The sequence below is a fragment of the Sphaeramia orbicularis genome, chromosome 16, assembly GCF_902148855.1.
Source record: "Sphaeramia orbicularis chromosome 16, fSphaOr1.1, whole genome shotgun sequence".
Taxonomy (NCBI): domain Eukaryota; kingdom Metazoa; phylum Chordata; class Actinopteri; order Kurtiformes; family Apogonidae; genus Sphaeramia; species Sphaeramia orbicularis.
Window position 1 is genome coordinate 60274461 of NC_043972.1, and position 19999 is coordinate 60294459.

The 19999-nt window shown below is 41.4% G+C and overlaps 2 pseudogenes; both read left to right on the top strand.

The window, feature by feature from the left end:
* The first annotated feature begins 10211 nt into the window (after window positions 1–10211).
* On the top strand, window positions 10212–15526 carry LOC115436210 (RNA-binding protein 8A-like; annotated as a pseudogene).
* A 360-nt stretch (window positions 15527–15886) lies between these two features.
* Window positions 15887–19999, top strand: part of LOC115436211 (OTU domain-containing protein 7B-like) — a 65164-nt pseudogene continuing 61051 nt past the window's right edge.

Here is a 19999-nt window from a genome sequence, read left to right on the forward strand (position 1 = left end):
TTCCACTTCACAGTCCGACACCGAGCAGGAAACACCAATGTGGGAGCGGATCACCTTTCCAGGCTGACGCACATCGTCAGCCTCCGGGAGGAGGGGGATGATGTGACGGAGCGACCCCGTCACTGAGTCCGCTGTCTCCTGCTACGAGCGGAGCACACGCGACCCAGCACACGCACACACACACACAGGCACGCGCACACACATACAGGCACACGCACACACATACAGGCACGCTCACACACATACAGGCACGTGCACACACATACAGGCACGTGCACACACATACAGGCACGCTCACACACATACAGGCACGTGCACACACATACAGGCACGCTCACACACATACAGGCACGCTCACACACATACAGGCACGCGCACACACATACAGGCACGCTCACACACATACAGGCACGCTCACACACATACAGGCACACACACACATACAGGCACGCGCACACACATACAGGCACGTGCACACACATACAGGCACGTGCACACACATACAGGCACGCTCACACACATACAGGCACGTGCACACACATACAGGCACGCGCACACACATACAGGCACACACACACATACAGGCACGCGCACACACATACAGGCACGTGCACACACATACAGGCACGTGCACACACATACAGGCACGTGCACACACATACAGGCACGCGCACACACATACAGGCACGCTCACACACATACAGGCACGCGCACACACATACAGGCACGCGCACACACATACAGGCACGTGCACACACATACAGGCACGCGCACACACACTCACGTCAGACTGTCTCTCCCGTCCGTGTTTGCACTCATTCATCAGTTCTCCACTCACACTCTCTTCTCGTCCAAACTATTGCACAACAGAGGGCACACACTCGGCAGCATTTTTCAGGTAATTGCACACATATGTACAGCAGTTTCAGTCACTCACCTGTGTCCGTGTTGACTTAGCGTTCTGTCATGCCCACCACGCCATTTGAGTGAAAAGAACAAGGGGTCATTTCCGGGGCAATATTATAGCGGAAATCTCGCACGATTTTCACATCACGTGATTTGATAATGTAGTGTTTTTGGTTTTCTGTATTTTTATTTCAAGGAAGGAGGTATTTGGGTTTGGAAATGAATTAGAAAACCTATTGAATTATTAAGTGTTATATGTTTATTCCTGGGGTGAATAATTCTGTTTGAAAACTCTGTTAAAAACCTGTTTTGTAAAAAAGTCTTAAACTGACCGGCCTAGGAGGAGGGGCTTAGGGTTTAAAAGAAGGCTGCAGAAGCCCTAGTGTTCAGTCTTGCCTGAGTTGCAGAGCTGGCAACTGTGCTGTGGATCGTTTAACCTGTGTGAGATTTTTGTGAGTTATTGGAGAACTCTGCTTAGATGTGTGTTTTTTCTTGTGCTTTGTAAATGTGTAAATAGTGTTTTTTTTTTTCCTATTTTTTGACTTCACCTGTATATATATATATTGCGCTGCACTTTGGGAGGCCGATGGCAAAATAAATCACCACCATCTTTTTGCACTTTCACCTACGCCTGTGGTGTTATATTTTTTGAGCAGTGTGGGAAAGAACCCCGCAACAGACAGCATGACAAAATCTTAGGGACCTTCCCTGTTCATGTTGCCTTCAGGGAACATAGGAACTGAAACAATTCATACTCAGCACTTTATATACACTATATTCACGTCACTGGTAGTGAAAAAAACTCATGCCAGTGATAAACTTACATTTAGAAATCTGTTTTAGACAGAACTGAGCACCATTTGTGGTATAAGAGTAATAAATGATGCCAGATTGTGCAGATAAACAGCCACACATTAACCAGGGGTCTCAAACATGTGGCCTGGGGGCCAAATGCGTCCCACCAAAGCTTCCAATCCGGCCTGTGGGATGAATTTGCAAAGTGCAAAAATTCCACAGATTAATTTTAGTTCAGGTTCCACATACAGACCAATATGATCTACAGTCAAATAACCGACAAAAAATAATGACTCCAGATTTTCTTCTCGGTTTGATGTGAAAAAAATAGGACATTATACCTATAAATAATGACAACTTCAATTTTTTTTCTTTGTTTTAGTGCAAAAAATGACATTAAATTATGAAAACATTTACATTTCCAAACTATCCTGTAACAATAAAATGTCAATAATCTGAACAAATATGAACAACCTGAAATGTCTGTATTAAACTGCGTCCAGTTTGAACTCTTTTCTTCCTGTTCCTCAGTGTTTAGTGTCTTTGTAGATCTGATCCAGAATGCACATGGACTAATGAGAAGCGGAGGAAGAAGATTGTTGAAACTGCACTGATTTTTCTTTAGCAATTTCAGTTTTTTCAGGTTATTCACATCTTTTTTGTTTGGATAATTTATAAAAGTAAGTATTTTCATAATTTGATGGGTTTTTTTTGCACTAAACCAAAGACATAAATTGTCAGTTGTCATTATTTATAGGCTATTCTGTTATTTTTTTTACTGGTCCAACCCACTGGAGATCAAATCAGACTGAATGTGGAACGTGAAAGAAAATGAGTTAAACACCCCTGCATTATATACATGATATTTCCGATTTCCACATAGCACAGTGAAGGTAAGTCAGTTTGTGGGTGAACTTCCTGCTCCCGTCACAACAGCAGGGAAATGAACAGACAGTAAAACTTAGTGCTTCGACTGTCAGAAAATTAATAATACTAAGAATAATACTGTGTCATCAGCATACATGACAGTGTCTACATTTCAAACATGAGGTAAGTCATTTACAGAGTGAGAACAGTAGAGGCCCCACAGTAGACCCTTGGGGGACCCCCACTGGATAATGACGGTAAGGAGACTTGCTGTCTCACACCTGTACACACTGTTTTATCTGAGAAATATGACTGGATTCATTTAACTAATTAAAAGCACAGAGTCACAGTGTCAAACACTCGTTTAACCCTTTCATGCATGAATTATGAGACCCTTAATCAAGATTTTTTTTTTTTTTTCCTGAGTGTTTTTAATCCTCTTTAAACATGAAAAAAACATGCCTAAAGAAAATTTTCTTATGAACCTATTTTTTCAAGGAGCTGCAAAAATATTCACTCAGCTGGACACCACGTGTTTAATTTTTGAAGCGAAGAAATGTGTTTACTGATATATTGTGTGAAAACTATGAAATAAAAACGTTTTTAATGCTTTTTGTAGGTAATTCATTTCTCAGACCGGGATAGTTGTTTGTTCACCTGCTTTACTAGTTTGTCTGACAAATGAATTATCTACAAAAATTACATGTGGAAGACAGTATGAACCTTTAGCAGACATGTTTAACTCTACTAATCTGATGTTTTCTTATATTTAACACTCTGATACCACTCATTACTCAACTCATGGAGATATAATGCAAAAAAACCCAACAACTTTTGTTTAAAAAACCTGTTAATTACAGACCAATAACAATAAAAGCAATTGATTTACACTTAAACATATTACTCTACATCAGGTTTATGAAGAACAGCAAAGTTACAGTAATGGTCTGAATGTCAGTGTCTGCGATGGTGCATTAGTGTCCACTGTGTTGGCTGATATGGAACTAAAACAACAAAACCCATGAATATACCAGAGAACAGCTGGAGAAGAACTGACCACTGGAGTGACCACTGGAGTGACCAGTACGCATGAAAGGGTTAAAATCTATAAAAAACACCAGTAACAGCTATTTTTGTCCAGATAAGACTTGACTTTTTCAATAAGAGCACAAACTGCAGTTTCAGTTGAGCGGTGAGACCAGAACCCAGGTTGAAAAGTGTGTAAGGACGGACCAGAACCGTTTAAGGGTTCTGGAAGAGATGTTCCCACCAACGATCTTTGAAACAATAGATGAAATGCAGACAGGCCTTTGAATTAGCACAGTGGACTTTATTCTGGGATTTATAGGTGGGACTCAGTGGTGTCAGACTGCATATTTACACAGGGCCAGTATCACCGATACCGATACCCATACAGATACTTTCAATAATTAAGGTGGATGCATCATCCAGTTCTAAATCTCAATTAATTTTCATGACCTTTAAGCATTTTGTGATGTTTCCTTTCGTATTATTAACCCTTTCATACATAGTGGTCACTCCAGTGGACAGTTCTTCTCCAGCTGTTCTCTTGTATATTTATGGGTTTTGTCTTAGTTCCATATCAGCCAACACAGTGCATCATCCCATACACTGACATTCAGACCATTACTGTCATTTTGCTGTTTCTTGATAAACCTGATCTGCAATAACATGTTTGAGTGTAAATCAGTTGCAAGTTATTATTAGACTCTAATTAACAGTTTTCTTTAAACTAGAAGTTTTTGGGTTTTTTTGCATATTATCTTCTTAAAGTGAGTAATAACTAGTATTAGAGTATGTTAAAATGTGACAAAACATCAGATTAGTGGCATAAAAAAAAATTATTCCATAGTTTTCACACAGTATATCAGTAAATATATGTTTCTTTGCTTCAAAAATTAAATGCATGGTGTCCGGCTGAGTGGACATTTTTACAACTCCATTAAAAATAGGTTCATAAAAAAAAAAATTCAATGGCATTGTTTTTTTTTTCATGCCTAAAGAGGAATTAAAACACTCAGGAAAAAAATCTTGATAAAGGTTCTCATAACTCATGCACGAAAGGGTTAAATAGTTAAAAACCAGGACAGAATCAGAACAAAGTTTAATAGAAAATAGAAAATATGTTTTTTTTCAGAAACAATAGAACAGTAACGAATTTATTTTTCTCCATACATTGTCATGTCTGGAATGTTCTTTGCTAAATTAACAAAGTGCACAAAATGTACCAATTAAAACAATTTCTTTTTTCGGGCAGTGTTCAGAAACTAAATCTAAATGTACTTTACAGACTTTGTACTAACTGTTCATCCTGCTGTTGTTTTATTTTCGGCCTGAAAATAAAATATCACCACATGGTGGACCCAACCTGATGGACCCTGTATGAACCGGCTTTAAGACCGGACCTCGTGGACCCTTAGCTGCAGAACTGGTTTGAGTTGGTCCTGTTGAACGTTGTCCCTGTGAGTGGACCCATGAGTCCTGGTCTTGGACCCTCCTCAGACCTGTTTGGACCAGGTTTCTGCGTCTGTTCTCCATCTGCTTCCACCTTCAGCACTGAATGATGGTTTTCATCCTTCGTTCCTCTCAGGGTCAAAGGTCACACTGATAAAGCTGCTGTAAATGTCGGACCCGGTCCACTCTGATCCGGTCGGACCAGCGTCCTGCTCATTTTTATGATAAGTTCATGATCGACTTGAAATCAATACATGTAGGAGTTCTAATTAATGTGAGAACCCGATGGCAGACTCCAGCCTCTGTCAACGCATCGAACCATCAGTGATTGCATCCAGCTGAGCCACAGGTCAGAGGTCAGAGGTCAAGCCCACACTGACCTGGACTCCAATATTTAATCTACATGTGATTCTGTTTCAGCCCGTTTCACTTCGCTCACGATCCGACGCTGCTTTGGCTTTTTTTAACACTGGGTTTACGGTGTGAACAAGACACTCAGATGAAACCCACACAGAACCAGAACCAAAAACAGAACCAGAACTAGAACCAGAACCAAAAACAGAACCAGAACCTAAAACAGAACCAGAACCAAAAACAGAACCAGAACTAGAACCAGAACCAAAAACAGAACCTAAAACAGAACCAGAACCAGAACCAGAACTAGAACCAGAACCAAAAACAGAACCAAAAACAGAACCAGAACCTAAAACAGAACCAGAACCAAAAACAGAACCAGAATCAGAACCAGAACCAAAAACAGAACCAGAATCAGAACCAAAAACAGAACCAGATCCAAAAACAGAACCAGAACATGATTTAGAACCAGAAACATAACCAGAATCAGAACCAGAATCAGAACCAAAAACACAACCAGAACCTCTGTTAGTGAAGGGGTTTACCCGGGTGTTGAACTGGTCCATCAGGGGTTTGATGTGGTCTTCGCTGACGGACCAGCTGGACCCACCGCTGCAGATCAGATGCCTGGTTCCAGACTGTCTCCACCAGGGGCAGGATCTTAGCCCTGCAGTCCCCATCAACATCCTGAGGTCCAGAATCCAGTTAATGGGGAAAACCTACAACCAGGAAACCAGTATCACTACCAGTAATCCAGTATCAGTACCAGCAATCCAGTACCAGTAAAGCAGTACCAGTTTCAGTAAACCTGTGTCAGTACCAGTATCAGTACCAGTAAACCAGTACCAGTATAGGTAAACCAGTGTCAGTAAATCAGTGCCACTATAGGTAACCCAGTGTCAGTACCAGTATCAGTATCAGTATGACTGTCAGTAAACCAGTGTTAGTACCAGAATCAGGACCAGTAAACCAGTACCAGTATCAGTAAATCAGTATCAGTACCAGTAAACCATTACCAGTATCAGTAAACCTGTGTCAGTACCAGTATCAGTATGAGTATCAGTAAACCAGGACCAGTGTCAGTAAACCAGGACCAGTATCAGTAAACCAGGACCAGTATCAGTAAACCAGTGTCAGTAAGTATGAGGTCACTGATATGACATCAGCACATGCATAGACATGATGACATCAGCTGGAACATGACAAAATAAAATACAACACATGTGGGGGCGGAGTTTGTTGTGCCTGGAACCACTGCTTGCTTTATTTATTTATTTATGTATTCATTCATTCATTTATTTATTTATAGAAATACAGCTGTTCTGCTGTCCACCAGTCATGGTCTTTCAGAGGAATAACTGTGGTTTCCTCCAGCCCGTTTGTCTGACAGCAGGGCTGTGGTTTGTCATGTGTCAGATGGGAGTGTGGATGTGAGCTCCAGCCGTGTGTGTGGTTCTGTGTCCGCTACAGTCCAACTCTGAACCACAGAGTCTTCAAACACACGGACAATTCAAACTGTGATCTGTGAGGTCTACTGAGCCTGGAAAAGCAGGAGAAGAACGACCTCTGCTGGACACTTTAGGTACTGTGTTCACTGAAGAACCTCCAAAGGAAAGAGGAGAAGGGCTCAAAAGGAGGAGGAGGAGAAAGAGGAGGAGAAGAAGAAGAAGAAGAAGGAGGAGGAGGAGAAGGAGGAGGAGAAAGAGGAGAAGGAGGAGGAGGAGAAAAAGGAGAAAGAGGAGAAGGGCTCAAAAGGAGGAGGAGGAGAAAGAGGAGGAGAAGAAGAAGAAGGAGGAGGAGGAGAAAAAGGAGGAGGAGGAGGAGGAGGAGAAGAAGGAAAGAGGAGGAGAAAAAGAAGGAGAAAGAGGAGAAGGAGGAGGAGGAGAAAAAGAAGAAGGAAGAGGAGAAGGAGGAGAAGAAGAAAGAGGAGGAGGAGAAAAAGAAGGAGAAAGAGGAGAAGGAGGAGGAGGAGAAAAGGAGAAAGAGGAGAAGGGCTCAAAAGGAGGGGAGGAGAAAGAGGAGGAGAAGAAGAAGAAGAAAGAAGGAGGAGGAGGAAAAAGGAGGAGGAGGAGGAGAAGAAGAAAGAGGAGGAGAAAAAGAAGGAGAAAGAGGAGAAGGAGGAGGAGGAGAAAAAGAAGAAGGAAGAGGAGAAGGAGGAGAAGAAGAAAGAGGAGGAGGAGAAAAAGAAGGAGAAAGAGGAGAAGGAGGAGGAGGAGAAAAAGGAGAAAGAGGAGAAGGGCTCAAAAGGAGGAGAAGGAGAAAGAGGAGGAGAAGAAGAAGAAGAAGAAGAAGAAGAAGAAGAAGGAGGAGGAGGAGGAGAAAAAGAAGGAGAAAGAGGAGAAGGGCTCAAAAGGAGGAGGAGGAGAAAGAGGAGGAGAAAAAGAAGGAGAAAGAGGAGAAGGAGGAGGAGGAGAAAAAGAAGAAGGAAGAGGAGAAGGAGGAGGAGGAGAAGGAAAACAATGAATCAAGGATGACCCATAAAAACATTGCTCTTAATATCAACAGTTTTGTGAGATCTTACACAAACTGAACCTGTTTTTGTTTTTTTCTCTTTAATGTCAGAACTGTGTACAGTGTCCTAAACAGAAGAATGAAAAGTGTCTGTAACTGGAGGTTCTGAACTCTGTCACAGTCCAACTAAAGGTTCATCAGTCACAGTTTCTGTTCAACATTCAACTCATTGAAGGTTTTGGACTAAACACTAAAGATCTGAAGTCTTTGGACAGAATGAGGCCTTATCTCCATGGCAACAGCAGCCAAGACTTATGGGTATTGTAGTACTTACAGTCAGTAAATATTTTGGAACACTCTCCTTCCAGAGGGAAGTTTGTGCCTCTTTTTTTTTTTGTCTTTGACATTGATTGCCCCCCCACCCCCACCCCCAATCACCATCAAAATGTAATCATTTGTTCCTTGCACCAGAATCAACATTTCCTGAAAAATTTCCTGAAAATCCATCCATAACTTTTTGAGTTATCTTGCTAACAGACAGACAGACAGACAGACAGACCCAGATGAAAACAGAACTGTAATAACAGGATGGATTATTGGCTGTAGGAGGTGGTGTATGACAGCCCAGTGCTCACAGTCTTTCATCCACTGATTATATTACCATTAGTATTAAATGTTTAGTTAATAAATGAGCTAAAACCTGTGTAATCATCCTGTTACAACAGAAAAAACAGTCATTATCGTACTAAACAGGTCTGTATGAGGTCACAGCTGTCAGGTTTGTCTTCATGGTGGTCTGTCTGCTTTGGAGTCTAAACTTTAACTGATAAAACACAACTCATTTTAAACTGGGTCCATGTTTTGTTTTGTTTTTTTTAACATATTATTTATTTATTGTTATACAGAGTACATAAGAACATGGAAAGTACAGTGCAATATTAATATAATAACATGACATGAACAGAACAGAACAGAACATTAGCCAGGGGACAAAATATACAACAAAAATAATATATCAATTTATGCGAAGTTCATAACTGTTACATAAATCAGTGGTTTTGATAGCTTTTTTATTTTTAGAATACTGAATATTTGAAATATATTGAGTAAGCTCAGTTTTAAAAATGAAAAAGGAAGGTTTGAGATTTGAGAACTTGGATTTGTGAATGTGGTGTTTTGCCAAAAATAGAATTAGACTGATTATGTAATAATGATCTGATTTGTTAGCAGGATATGAGAAAATACCAAACAATATTTTTGAATCAGAAACAATATTTTGACAAATAAAAAAAACAGATATCTTACCAGAAAACATCTGAGAAGGGACAGGAACCAAAACAGATGATCTACATTTTCTTCTTACTGATTACAAAAGGAGCGATCCACACTGACGTCCTTTTACATCTGTGTAGGAACAGTTTACAAGGATAGAAACGAATTAATTTGAGAGAAACTTCTTTTGTCTTGTTAATTATTAAATATTTAGAGGGTAAACACCAGATTTTCTTCCATTCTAAGTTTGGAAAGAGATTATTCCAATAAAACACAGGTGTCAAACATGTGGCCCGGGGGCCAAAACTGGCCCGCCAAAGGGTCTGATCCGGCCCATAGGATGAATTTGTGAAATGCAAAACTTACATTCAAGATATGAACAGTCAATCCTTGACATGTAAAGCCCTACTTTAGTCTCCAGTGGGTCAGATCAGTAAAATACTATCATAAAAATCTGCAAATAATGAGAATTCCAAATTTTCCCTCTGTTTTAGTGTAAAAAAAAAAAAGTGAAATTACATAAAAATGTGTAAATTTACAAACTAGCCTCTCACAAAATATGAAAAACTAGAAATGTCCTAAGAGAAGTGCAGTTTTACTAATATTCTGCCAGTTACTAACATATTTGGTGTATTTGCAGATCCATTGTGATCTGTAAGTTGTAATGCACTTTTAAAAATGATAAGCAGAGGCAGAATAGAGTTAAAATTGCACTGATTTTTCTTAATAAATTTCAGTTTTTTCATGGTTGTTTGTGTTATTCACATTTTTAAAAGGACACTTTATAGATGTAATTGCTTCCATAATGTCATTTTACTTTTTTCACTAAAAAACACATTGAACTGTTTGGAGTTGGCATTATTTCTATACTATTATGTTATTTTACTGGTCCAGCCCACTGCAGATCATATTGGGAAGATTTGGCCCCTGAACTACAATGAGCTCCACAGCCCTGCAGTAAGACATCACATCTGAAACAGAGACAGCATTGTTTGGAATAAACCACGTATATTGCGGTTGTTTACTCTGTTTAGTAAAACTGGGTCCATGTACCGCTGGGTGGTGCTGTACGTTTACGTAATACGTCACTTCCGCCGGACTGTTCCGTGTATTTGCGCACGCGCGTTGCGTTATTGGAGCGGCACGCGCACACACAGAGGCATCATGGCGGACGTACTGGACCTTCATGAAGCGGGAGGAGAGGACTTTCCTATGGATGAGGATGGTGATGGTAATAGTCATGTTTGAAGGCTTAGTCAGAGATGCTCTAGAGCCTGGCGTCTGCGGACAATGACAGTAACGGTCTGTAGCACTGAGCCGGCTGCTAAAAGTCCAATAATGACAGCCTGCGTAGAATCCGGCCTGCTATGCTAACGAGCTAAAGTGACGCTAACAACACTGTTAGCTCATACACTTTGGGCCAGAATGGGCTCCTATATCAGCTGGCTTTAACACGTTGGGCTCACTTTCCAGGTGATATTTTACAATTGTAACATGACATTTTACTAAAGGCTGATGTCTAGTCATACCCTAAATGTTCAGGATTATTATCATTAACTCGTAGCACACACCGTTAAACTTTGCGCTTAGCTATTGCTAACGCCCTGTGTGAATGCTAATGCGGCTAACAGCAGAATGTACAACTCGTGTCCCATCACTTCATCTACGCATCCATACAGTGTAGGCACACAGAGCAATAACGTGAAGAAGGTCCGCTAGGCCCGTTGAAAACCCGTTTAATTAGTCACGCAATAAGAGTATGGATGAAGTAGCTGAATGTGCTAGCAGCTATTAACGCTGGACAACGTTTAGCTACAGTAATAACTTTGAATTATTCAACTTCCCTCCACCAGAAAGCATCCATAAGTTGAAAGAGAAGGCTAAGAAGAGAAAAGGACGTGGCTTTGGTTCAGGTGAGCTCTAGGACTGGTGTAATACTGATTTGTACAGTACAGCACTGAAACAACCATTGTTTGATATTTGTTTTGCTGGTTTCAGAGGAAGGAGCCAGGTCCAGAATCAAAGAGGATTATGATACTGTGGAGCAAGACGGAGATGAACCAGGTCCTCAGAGGTGTAAGTGCTGCTCCATGTTAATCCAAGAAATGATAGGGAGAGGTACATTGTGCAGATTGGCAGTCCTTGGATACTCCCACTTTTTTTAGATAATGTTTTAATATTTATTTAATCCAGGATTGGCCAAAATAGCTATCATTAATAGACCATGAGTGTTTTAACTGATGTAAATAAACTAAAGAAAAAAAGAACAACATATTGAACTCCAGGAGGTGCCACCAGAAGCATAAAGAAAACTGTTATTTGTATAATATGTTTCCTGTCTTTGCCAGACACAACCACATTCAGATTAATTCTTCTTTTGCATGGGAAGGAGAACTGAGGAGCTCCCCAGTCCCAGCAGCTTATTTGTTCATATTGTCATGCTATGTGCCGTCTGATGCCGTTCTGTGTCCTCCTTCATTGCAGCTGTGGAGGGCTGGATCCTGTTTGTGACTGGTGTGCATGAAGAAGCCACTGAGGAGGATATTCACGATAAGTTCTCAGAGTTCGGAGAAATCAAGAATTTGCATCTTAATCTTGACCGCAGAACAGGCTACCTCAAGGTGGGAAAACTATCATTTGCAGGTTTAAAAACACTGCTGTTATGGGTCATACATGTTTTTTATTACCCTTTAAAAGTGCTCTTTGGAAGAGTCATACGTGTGTGTGTGTGTGTGTGTGTGTACATGTGAGGTTTGTGTTTGTTTTGTGATACTAACGAGTATTTTGGTAGAGGTGTTTGTTCATCTCCTCTACATCTGAAGTAGTGTGAGTAGATACTGTTAGTGCCCAGAAATGCAGTCATTGGGTGTTGAGACGGTCAGTTCCCTCCATAACACTAGATGTTTACGTTCTGAAACTGCTAATTAAAAAGATTTGACATTCCTGTGATTATTCATGTGCATTATGGGAAGTGAAAACACTTTTTTCCTAATAAATCTTAATGTAGCAAACATTTATCTCATATGACTGAATCAGTTGTTTTCTCATATATGAACATAAAGCACAGAACCACAGCTGGTACTTGAAACAGGTTAAAGTGGAATAACGATGAGACCGCAGTATTCCTCGGCCCAATCCATGAAACGTGTCACAGGTATTTGGACCTGCAGGATTTTTATTGTGTAGTGGGGTTTAAATGTGTCCCAGCACAGTGGACCAATCACGTGTGTATTCAATGAGGTTCCTGTAATAAAGGCTCAGTGCTTATTGATGTCTGTCCAGTTTGTTCAATTTACAAATGGAACATAAGCCAAATCACTGTTTTAACTGGAGAACAGAGTCATGGTTTTGTTTACCTTGGTGTATTCATGCATGTCCTAGGCTATGTTTCCCTTCTCTGATGGGGCCTCATTTAACCCTAAACCTGTTAAGGAACTCCACCTCACTACCACAATTTTTTTTGACTCGCTTTGAGTAAGGTTAATAGAAAAGTGCTAGATAAATGTAATCCATTATTATTATTATTACTGTTATTATTGTTGTTTTTGATTGAGGTTTTTAGTTGTTTTTTTTTGGGGGGGGGGGGTTGCTTCAGGTTTGCTTGTCATATCATGGAACAGACTCCAACCTCATGTAAATGGGTTGAAAAGCTGTTGAAAATGTCACAGAGAACCTTAATGGTGTTATTATATGATTGTTTTAGTTAACTGCAGTCTTTGGTTTCCATCTCTGTTTTCTGCAAGTTACTATTGCATCTCCATAATTTATGCCTTTTTTTTTATTGGGGGGGGGGGGGTTACACCAGGAATTCCATTTGTCCATCTGAGATTTTTGTCCATCCCATTTCTCAGACACTATTCACGTGAATCTTTTCAAATTTCACACGTGTGTTCTTTATATGTGCCTTTTCCCAATGTTTGCTTTTTTTTTTTTTTTTTTTTTTTTTTTTTCCCCACAAATAGTTTTTGAAAAGATCGAAAGTTACTCTCAAAATGAATCCCTGAGTAGGTGGGGTATCAGTGAGTAGGAGGGCAAAGTGTTGTGTGACCGGGCTGGGGTATTGTTAAACTCTGCTGCCTTTTCCACCTGTTGATCCCTCAGTTTGTTTACTTTTTTCATCCCCAGTTGCTGGCTGCTTCTGAAAAAATCAGCTAAAAATTGAAACTGGAAAAGGACATAGCCCCCATTTTTCCTGTCAAGTAATAGGTGTCACCAGTTTTGTCATTGGCTCAATAACGTGTTCACCTGTGCACCATTTTTTCAAAGCAGAATGTCTCAAACTCCTATTTTCACTGTGAACCACTCGGTGGCAGCAGTGCACTAATTATTGAATAAACCCCTGCAGTCAGGTGAAACATTCAAACTGTGTTTTCAACTCAGGCTGTTGTGGAAATCTGCTGTACATCACAATATTATCGTACTAATGTCATTGTGTTCATCCGTTTAATTGGTTACTAGTAAAGAGAAGTATTGTAAATACTAAATACTCTGTAAATGAGTGAGTGTACTGGGGGAACCACAGTGAGGGGTTGGTCATTGATGCCATATCTGTCCTGGTACCTGTACACAGGGGTATGCACTGGTGGAGTATGAGACGTACAAAGAAGCCCAGGCCGCCATGGAGGGGCTGAACGGCCAGGACCTGATGGGACAGCCAATCAGTGTGGACTGGGGGTTTGTCCGAGGGCCCCCCAAGAACAAGAGGAGGTGAGGCTCTGTTTATGTGCACTAGGGTACAGTAGAGTATAGTAGGGTACACTAGGGTACACTAGAGTACTGTTGGGTACACAAGAGTACACTAGGGCACGGTAGGGTACAGTAGATTTACACTAGGGTACAGTAGAGTACACTAGGGTACACAAGAGTACACTAGGTTACAGTAGGGTACAGTAGAGTACACTAGGGTACACAAGAGTACACTAGGTTACAGTAGGGTACAGTAGAGTACACTAGAGTACAGTAGGGTACAGTAGTGTACACTTGGTTACAGTAGGGTACAGTAGTGTACACTTGGTTACACTAGGGTACACAAGAGTACAGTAGGGTACACTAGGGTACAGTAGAGTACACTAGAGTACAGAAGGGTACAGTAGAGTACACTAGGGCACAGTAGGGTACACTAGAGTATGGAAGGGTACAGTAGAGTACACTAGGGTACAGTAGAGTACAGAAGGGTACAGTAGAGTACACTAGGTTACAGTAGGGTACAGAAGGGTACAGTGGACAGAAACCACTTCCAAACAAGTGACAGAACAGCTTTTCAGGTTTTGATCTTCATTCTTTAAAGTGTCTTAAAGTGGTTTTGTAGAACCAGGCAGTGTGTTAACGTTCTCATTTTAGTCAAGTTTCCAGGTATCGAATTAACTTTAAAGGCAACATAATGAGTTGAAAACTGATTTGTATTTTGCAGCTAAATTAATGTTCATGATCTTCAGCGGACTGTGTTTCCTCCTAAATTTGAATTGGAGTTTAGAATAGTGTACCGATATATGAGGTTGTTTTGCACACAAACAGCTGCTAGAAATGTCTTGGACTGGACTACTTTGATCCTTGGAGTACATTCCAGAGCCTGTGCTTAGTTACATTTACTACCACTGAGTATCAATAACCTGCATGTTAACCAGTCGTCTTTTTTTTTATAAAAGTAAATGTGTGTTGGAGTGTAAAATGTGTATGATAAAAATACCTTTTTTTTGTTTGTTTTTTATCATCTGGAGTGTTTGTTCTTAGGATGTGACTAACCATTGTTGATATAAAGTGTTTTAAGGGTAAGTATTTTGTAGTTATTGGTTTTTAATTGATCTGAATCCTGTTGTATAATAAAGGTCTACACAAACAAGGACCCATAGTCTAAAAGGTAAATGTCAAAAGGAGGCAAAGTCTCATTCAGAGACTGAACAGATGCCATCGTGGAACACTGTGTGAACTGGTTAAAAATGATCAAGTCGTGTGTTATTTTATTGTACCATCTATTTTCTTCTTTTCAGGACTGGCGGTCGGAGACGCAGCAGAAGTCCAGACAGAAGACGGCGTTGAATGAGTGGTGCTCCACTTCGACAGGCAGTTTGTGATCCACTCAGAAGTGTTTTAGTTTTTTTGTACATTATTTTGGAGCACCCTGCAGGGTCTGGGAGTTACGGTGAAGATCTGCAGGAGGATAAATACAACATCAAGAGGCAGCGTTTGCAGTTTTTGGTGAACTTGTAATGCTGCTTTACACATAAAACTACTTCAGCCCATTCTGTCCTGTGAGTGACATGTGACTTCTTCATTCATCCAGCTTGTAGGTAGTACATGTATGACTGTTGTTGTTTGACATTTAGTTTTGCCTATTGTTATGCATTTTATTGTACTGAAGTGGTTTGTTTTCTATTTCTTGGGAAAGATTAAACTTTTTAAAGGTAAATGTGTGTCCCCTTGTGTTTTATTTAGCACGGCTAATGACGTTGGGTTGACATCATCTCAGATGACCTCACCCAGGCTCTAGAACCGCCCAGATATTTGGTCAAACCCAAAGCACCTGTCAGTCCAGTCGGAGTTCTGCACCAATAGGCTCCTTCGGTACAACTCCGAGCCCCTCATGTTCGTGTAGCCAATTGGCAAACGAATATTCTGAACTCTGTGGCTCTCATTTGGTGCTTACTCAATTGGGGAACATCAGTCAAAATACCCAAGGATAACCATTGGTGCATGTAGACGTCAATGGGAGTCGTTCTTCGCCCTGATTGGCCCTCCGTCCGCTGGGGCGGGCTCTGGTCCCTCGCTTGACGTTGTTGTTGTAAGTGGTGGAGAAATTACTTTGTCGGTGGTGGTCCGGTGTAGGATTTTACGTTTGCTTCCACCTTTGAAGATGTTTAAAAGTTAGGAATTGTTGGCGTTGGAAACCTAACTGATATCCGCAAGTCGCTACGCAGTGTAAAAGTTAATGGGACGATGAAAACATCTGCGACGCCGTTCACGGTAAGAAGTAAAGGGATACTTCAACTACTAGCATTGTCAGTGGCTAACGCTAGCTGCTGATTAGCCAGGCTAAAAGTAGCCACTTGCTAGCCAAACGTTATGGTTGTGTCTTTTTGCCGAAACAAATTACGCATTCTCTGTTGTAAGTTGTCTCTCATATATTTAGCTGTTTCCCCAGCAGCAGTGGATTTGTGTAGTAGGTGAAAAGAAAGTTACAGAGCTGTGTGTTATCGGTGCATGAAGCCTGAACGCCTCAAATGCGTTTATGTAAGCATGTGTATTGTTCGTAGATATTTTGTTCCAATGAATAGTCGTAGCCGTAAGGGCTTTCTCAGGGTCAACCTTTAGGACCGGGTAGCATTAGTAGCACATAGTTTGATGTGATAGGAATGTGTTTCCGCTCGGTGATGTTAAATGTACTGGTGATCATTGTGTTAGCCGAGCAGAACAAACCAATGCATGTCAAAGTTCCGCTCGGACTACATGGACATGTTGGGCTGATTTGTTTGGTTTCTTGGCTTAATGCATCTAAATGTTCTTACTTGGCTTTCAAAGTGCCGGTTGTCACCATCCAGATTATCTGAGCTGGGTTTTTATTTAAGGTGCAGGAGTGATGTAACGTTGACTTAGAGCACCGGCTTAGACCCAGCGGTTCACCGGGAAACGTCCAGTGGCGTGGAATTCACCACAGAGGAGTTCATGTAGGATGGATGAGAAGTGTGTGCTTGGATGGGATGAGTCATGTTCCACACCAGGACCGAACACCTCCTGTTGACGACTCAGAACCGGAGCCGGTCACAGGGTTCATGGGTCTGGACTGGTTTGGAAACTGGGACTGAGGTTATTTCCAATATGAGCAACATGACAGAGGGTTGCATTACACTGTGGCTTCAATTATTCAGCTCCTGTATTTATGTGGGCTTTTGTTTGTGAAGACACTGGGACAGACAGTCAACAGGGCAGGACAGACAGTCAGCACGGCAGGACACAGGTTCACCCTCATTTCCTGGTCCTGCATCACAACAACTGTGTGTTGTTCAAATCCAGTACATGGCTCTGGTAATCTGAGTGTATGTCGACACCATGGTCGACAGTAAAGGGACTAGTGAGGAAGGGTTCAAGTAAAGTTAAAGCAGTGTTTTTCAACCTTGGTGTCCCGACCCCATGCAGTGTCGCCTGAAATCTCTAGTAATTGATAAAAATAAACCTTCCTAATATAAATCTGTGTTGAGTTGACAGAGTCAATCCCAATCCATACCAGATAAACTGAGTCTGAAATTGCAGCACTGTGGTTCTGTTTATCTGTCAAATGTTCATTGTGGTCGGTTTCAGATGCTGCAGCTCTTTCATAAGTCATAGTTTGAGTTATTGTTTGTCCAGTATTAATTGTCCTCCTTGTAAATCCAAGCTGGTCTGACTGTACATATCCTGACCAAGGAAAATCCAATTCTGCCTTTGTGCAGTAATCTACACCTGGATTTACTGCCGCCGTCCACAACAATATACATTATATAGACTAAATGTCCTCTTACATTAACCTGGATTTGAAACAGAGGATAGAAAACTATTACAGGATCAAAAACGAATTAATTTTAGCCAAAAAACAGTCTCTGTTTTGAATGCGTGGGGTCGACAGAATGTATGATATTAAAATGTGGTCAGGAGTAAAAAAGGTTGGAACCAGTGGGTTAAAGTAATGGCTTGCATCCCACCCAGAGCCCCACACCTGTAGGGGTTGGTCCCAGGGACCCATCCAGGCTGGTGTTGGACATGCTGAACACACCAGAGACTGGCCCACCCTGAAAACACCCCTGTTGATCAGAGCCAGTCTGGACACCAGCTCCAGCCCGACAATTGATGTGTTTTAATGTCGTGTGTGTTTGTGTGTGTGTGTGTATTACGCCACATTCTGTCTCAGTGGCTGATGAGTTGGCTGCCAGCTCAGGGATCCACAAGGCACTTAGGCTAAGAAGATGAAACAGACCTCCTCCCTCTTTATGAGCAGTTTGTGTGAGGAAGTGTGAGGTTGCACTGTCAGGCTTCATTATGCCGGTCCTCAACACTTCAAGGAATGTATCGATGCTTCCAGCAGCAGAGTGCACCTCAGGCAGGTTTTAAGGAGCATGTGGCATCGGCCCCTTCTAAACCCAGGTTCCAAATGGGCAACATTCCATCAGACCATTTTATGAGCATAAAAACCACTGAAACCACTTCAGCTTGCTGTTATTATTAGAATTATTTGTTGGACCATCTTAATTTTCTTTATGAAAATGACCAACCAGGTTTTACACCAAGATCTCCACCAGTAATCCCACCTGAGATAGGATGAGGATCAGTCATTTATAGACACTAGTGATATACGGAAGTAATGTTCAGTGTTACCAGATGGGAAAAGTATCGTACCAGAGGCTTTAAATTATATTCGAAATAAAATTATCATATGCATAACCTACCGTGACTAATTGCAGGACCGTGTTTTTTATGTTGGTGTCTTGTCTGCTTGGATTTTATCAGTGATGTTCAAATTCAGATGAACGGGTAAACGTGTCCATTATCCCTTTCCCTGACTGACTCAGTGGCACCGTCTGCCTTTGTAGTAAAACCCAGTCGAGACTATCTTAAATGTCCCATACCGATGGGGGGAAATCCTACATGGGCCTACAAGGTTAAAGGTGGGGTAGAAGATCTAGGAAAAACAGTTGGAGCAGCTGCATTTTGAATAGAGCCTGACCGATTGATCGGATTATAGCTGATCAACGATTAATCAACATCGGCCAATGTGTAACCAATATATTAACTTTTTTTGCTGCGGAGATTCTGTTGCTCGCTGCTCCTGTGTGTTTGTGTGTGTGTGTGTGTGTGTGTGTGTGTGTCAAAGAGTTAGAGCAGGGGTCGGCAACCCTGGTCCTACAGAGCCACTATCCTGCATGTTTTAGATGTTTCCTTCTTCCAACACACCTGATGGTCATTACCGGGCTTCTGCAGAGCGTGATGATAGGCTTATCGTTTGAATCAGGTGTGTTGGAAGAGGGATACATCTAAAACATGCAGGATAGTGGCTCTGTAGGACCAGGGTTGCCGACCCCTGAGTTAGAGGAATAGTGAAGCCTTTCAGTTTCACTTTCACTTCTGACACGTACGCGCAAAGCTCAGTTTTTACAACTGTGCGGACTCGGTGTCACACAAGGTAGGATGGCGTAAATGTAGGAAATTGGTACGCTCAACTATGAAACTTCAAACATCTGCGGACAGTGCGCACAGAGTTTGCACCATGCACAGTCCACCCATCTCTGTGAGAGCCTTGAGTTTCACTTTTGGTTTTCAGTAGTTATGGAGTACTCATTATTCCCTGCAAAATGAGTAAGGTGATCCATCCATTAGCACTGGGCCCATCCCTGGTCTATTTGTTGATATGCATGCATTTCATTATTGAATAGCTTGTGCAACCGGTAGCTTATCTGCGAGACCAAGTCTATTTTATGGTAGTACAATGTTGTTAGTTAAGTTAAAGTTAGATAAGTTAATAGATTTCATGTAAAACTAGCACCAAACATAAGAATCTAAAGATAGCCTAAAGCATAACATTAGCTAACAGTCATCTCCGTCCTTCCATATGTCTGTATGTACAAAAACTTTGGCAGGGACTGAAGGCCGAGGGTTTTCAAGTGCGCACATGTTATATTTGAACATTTTGAGTAGGGGTGTAACGGTAAACGTCATACCAAACCCCCTCGCGGTTCAGTACGAGCATGTACCGTGGTACGGCTCATTTGTCATTTTCAAATGTCATTTCTGGACAACATGTGTTTATATTAGAGCTTTGTAAGACGATTGACTTATGGAATTCTACTGTCACTGGTTGGAGCCTGACGTGGCGGAGCCTGGCTAGAGCCGGATGTGCTGCCGTGGAACCCCAGCT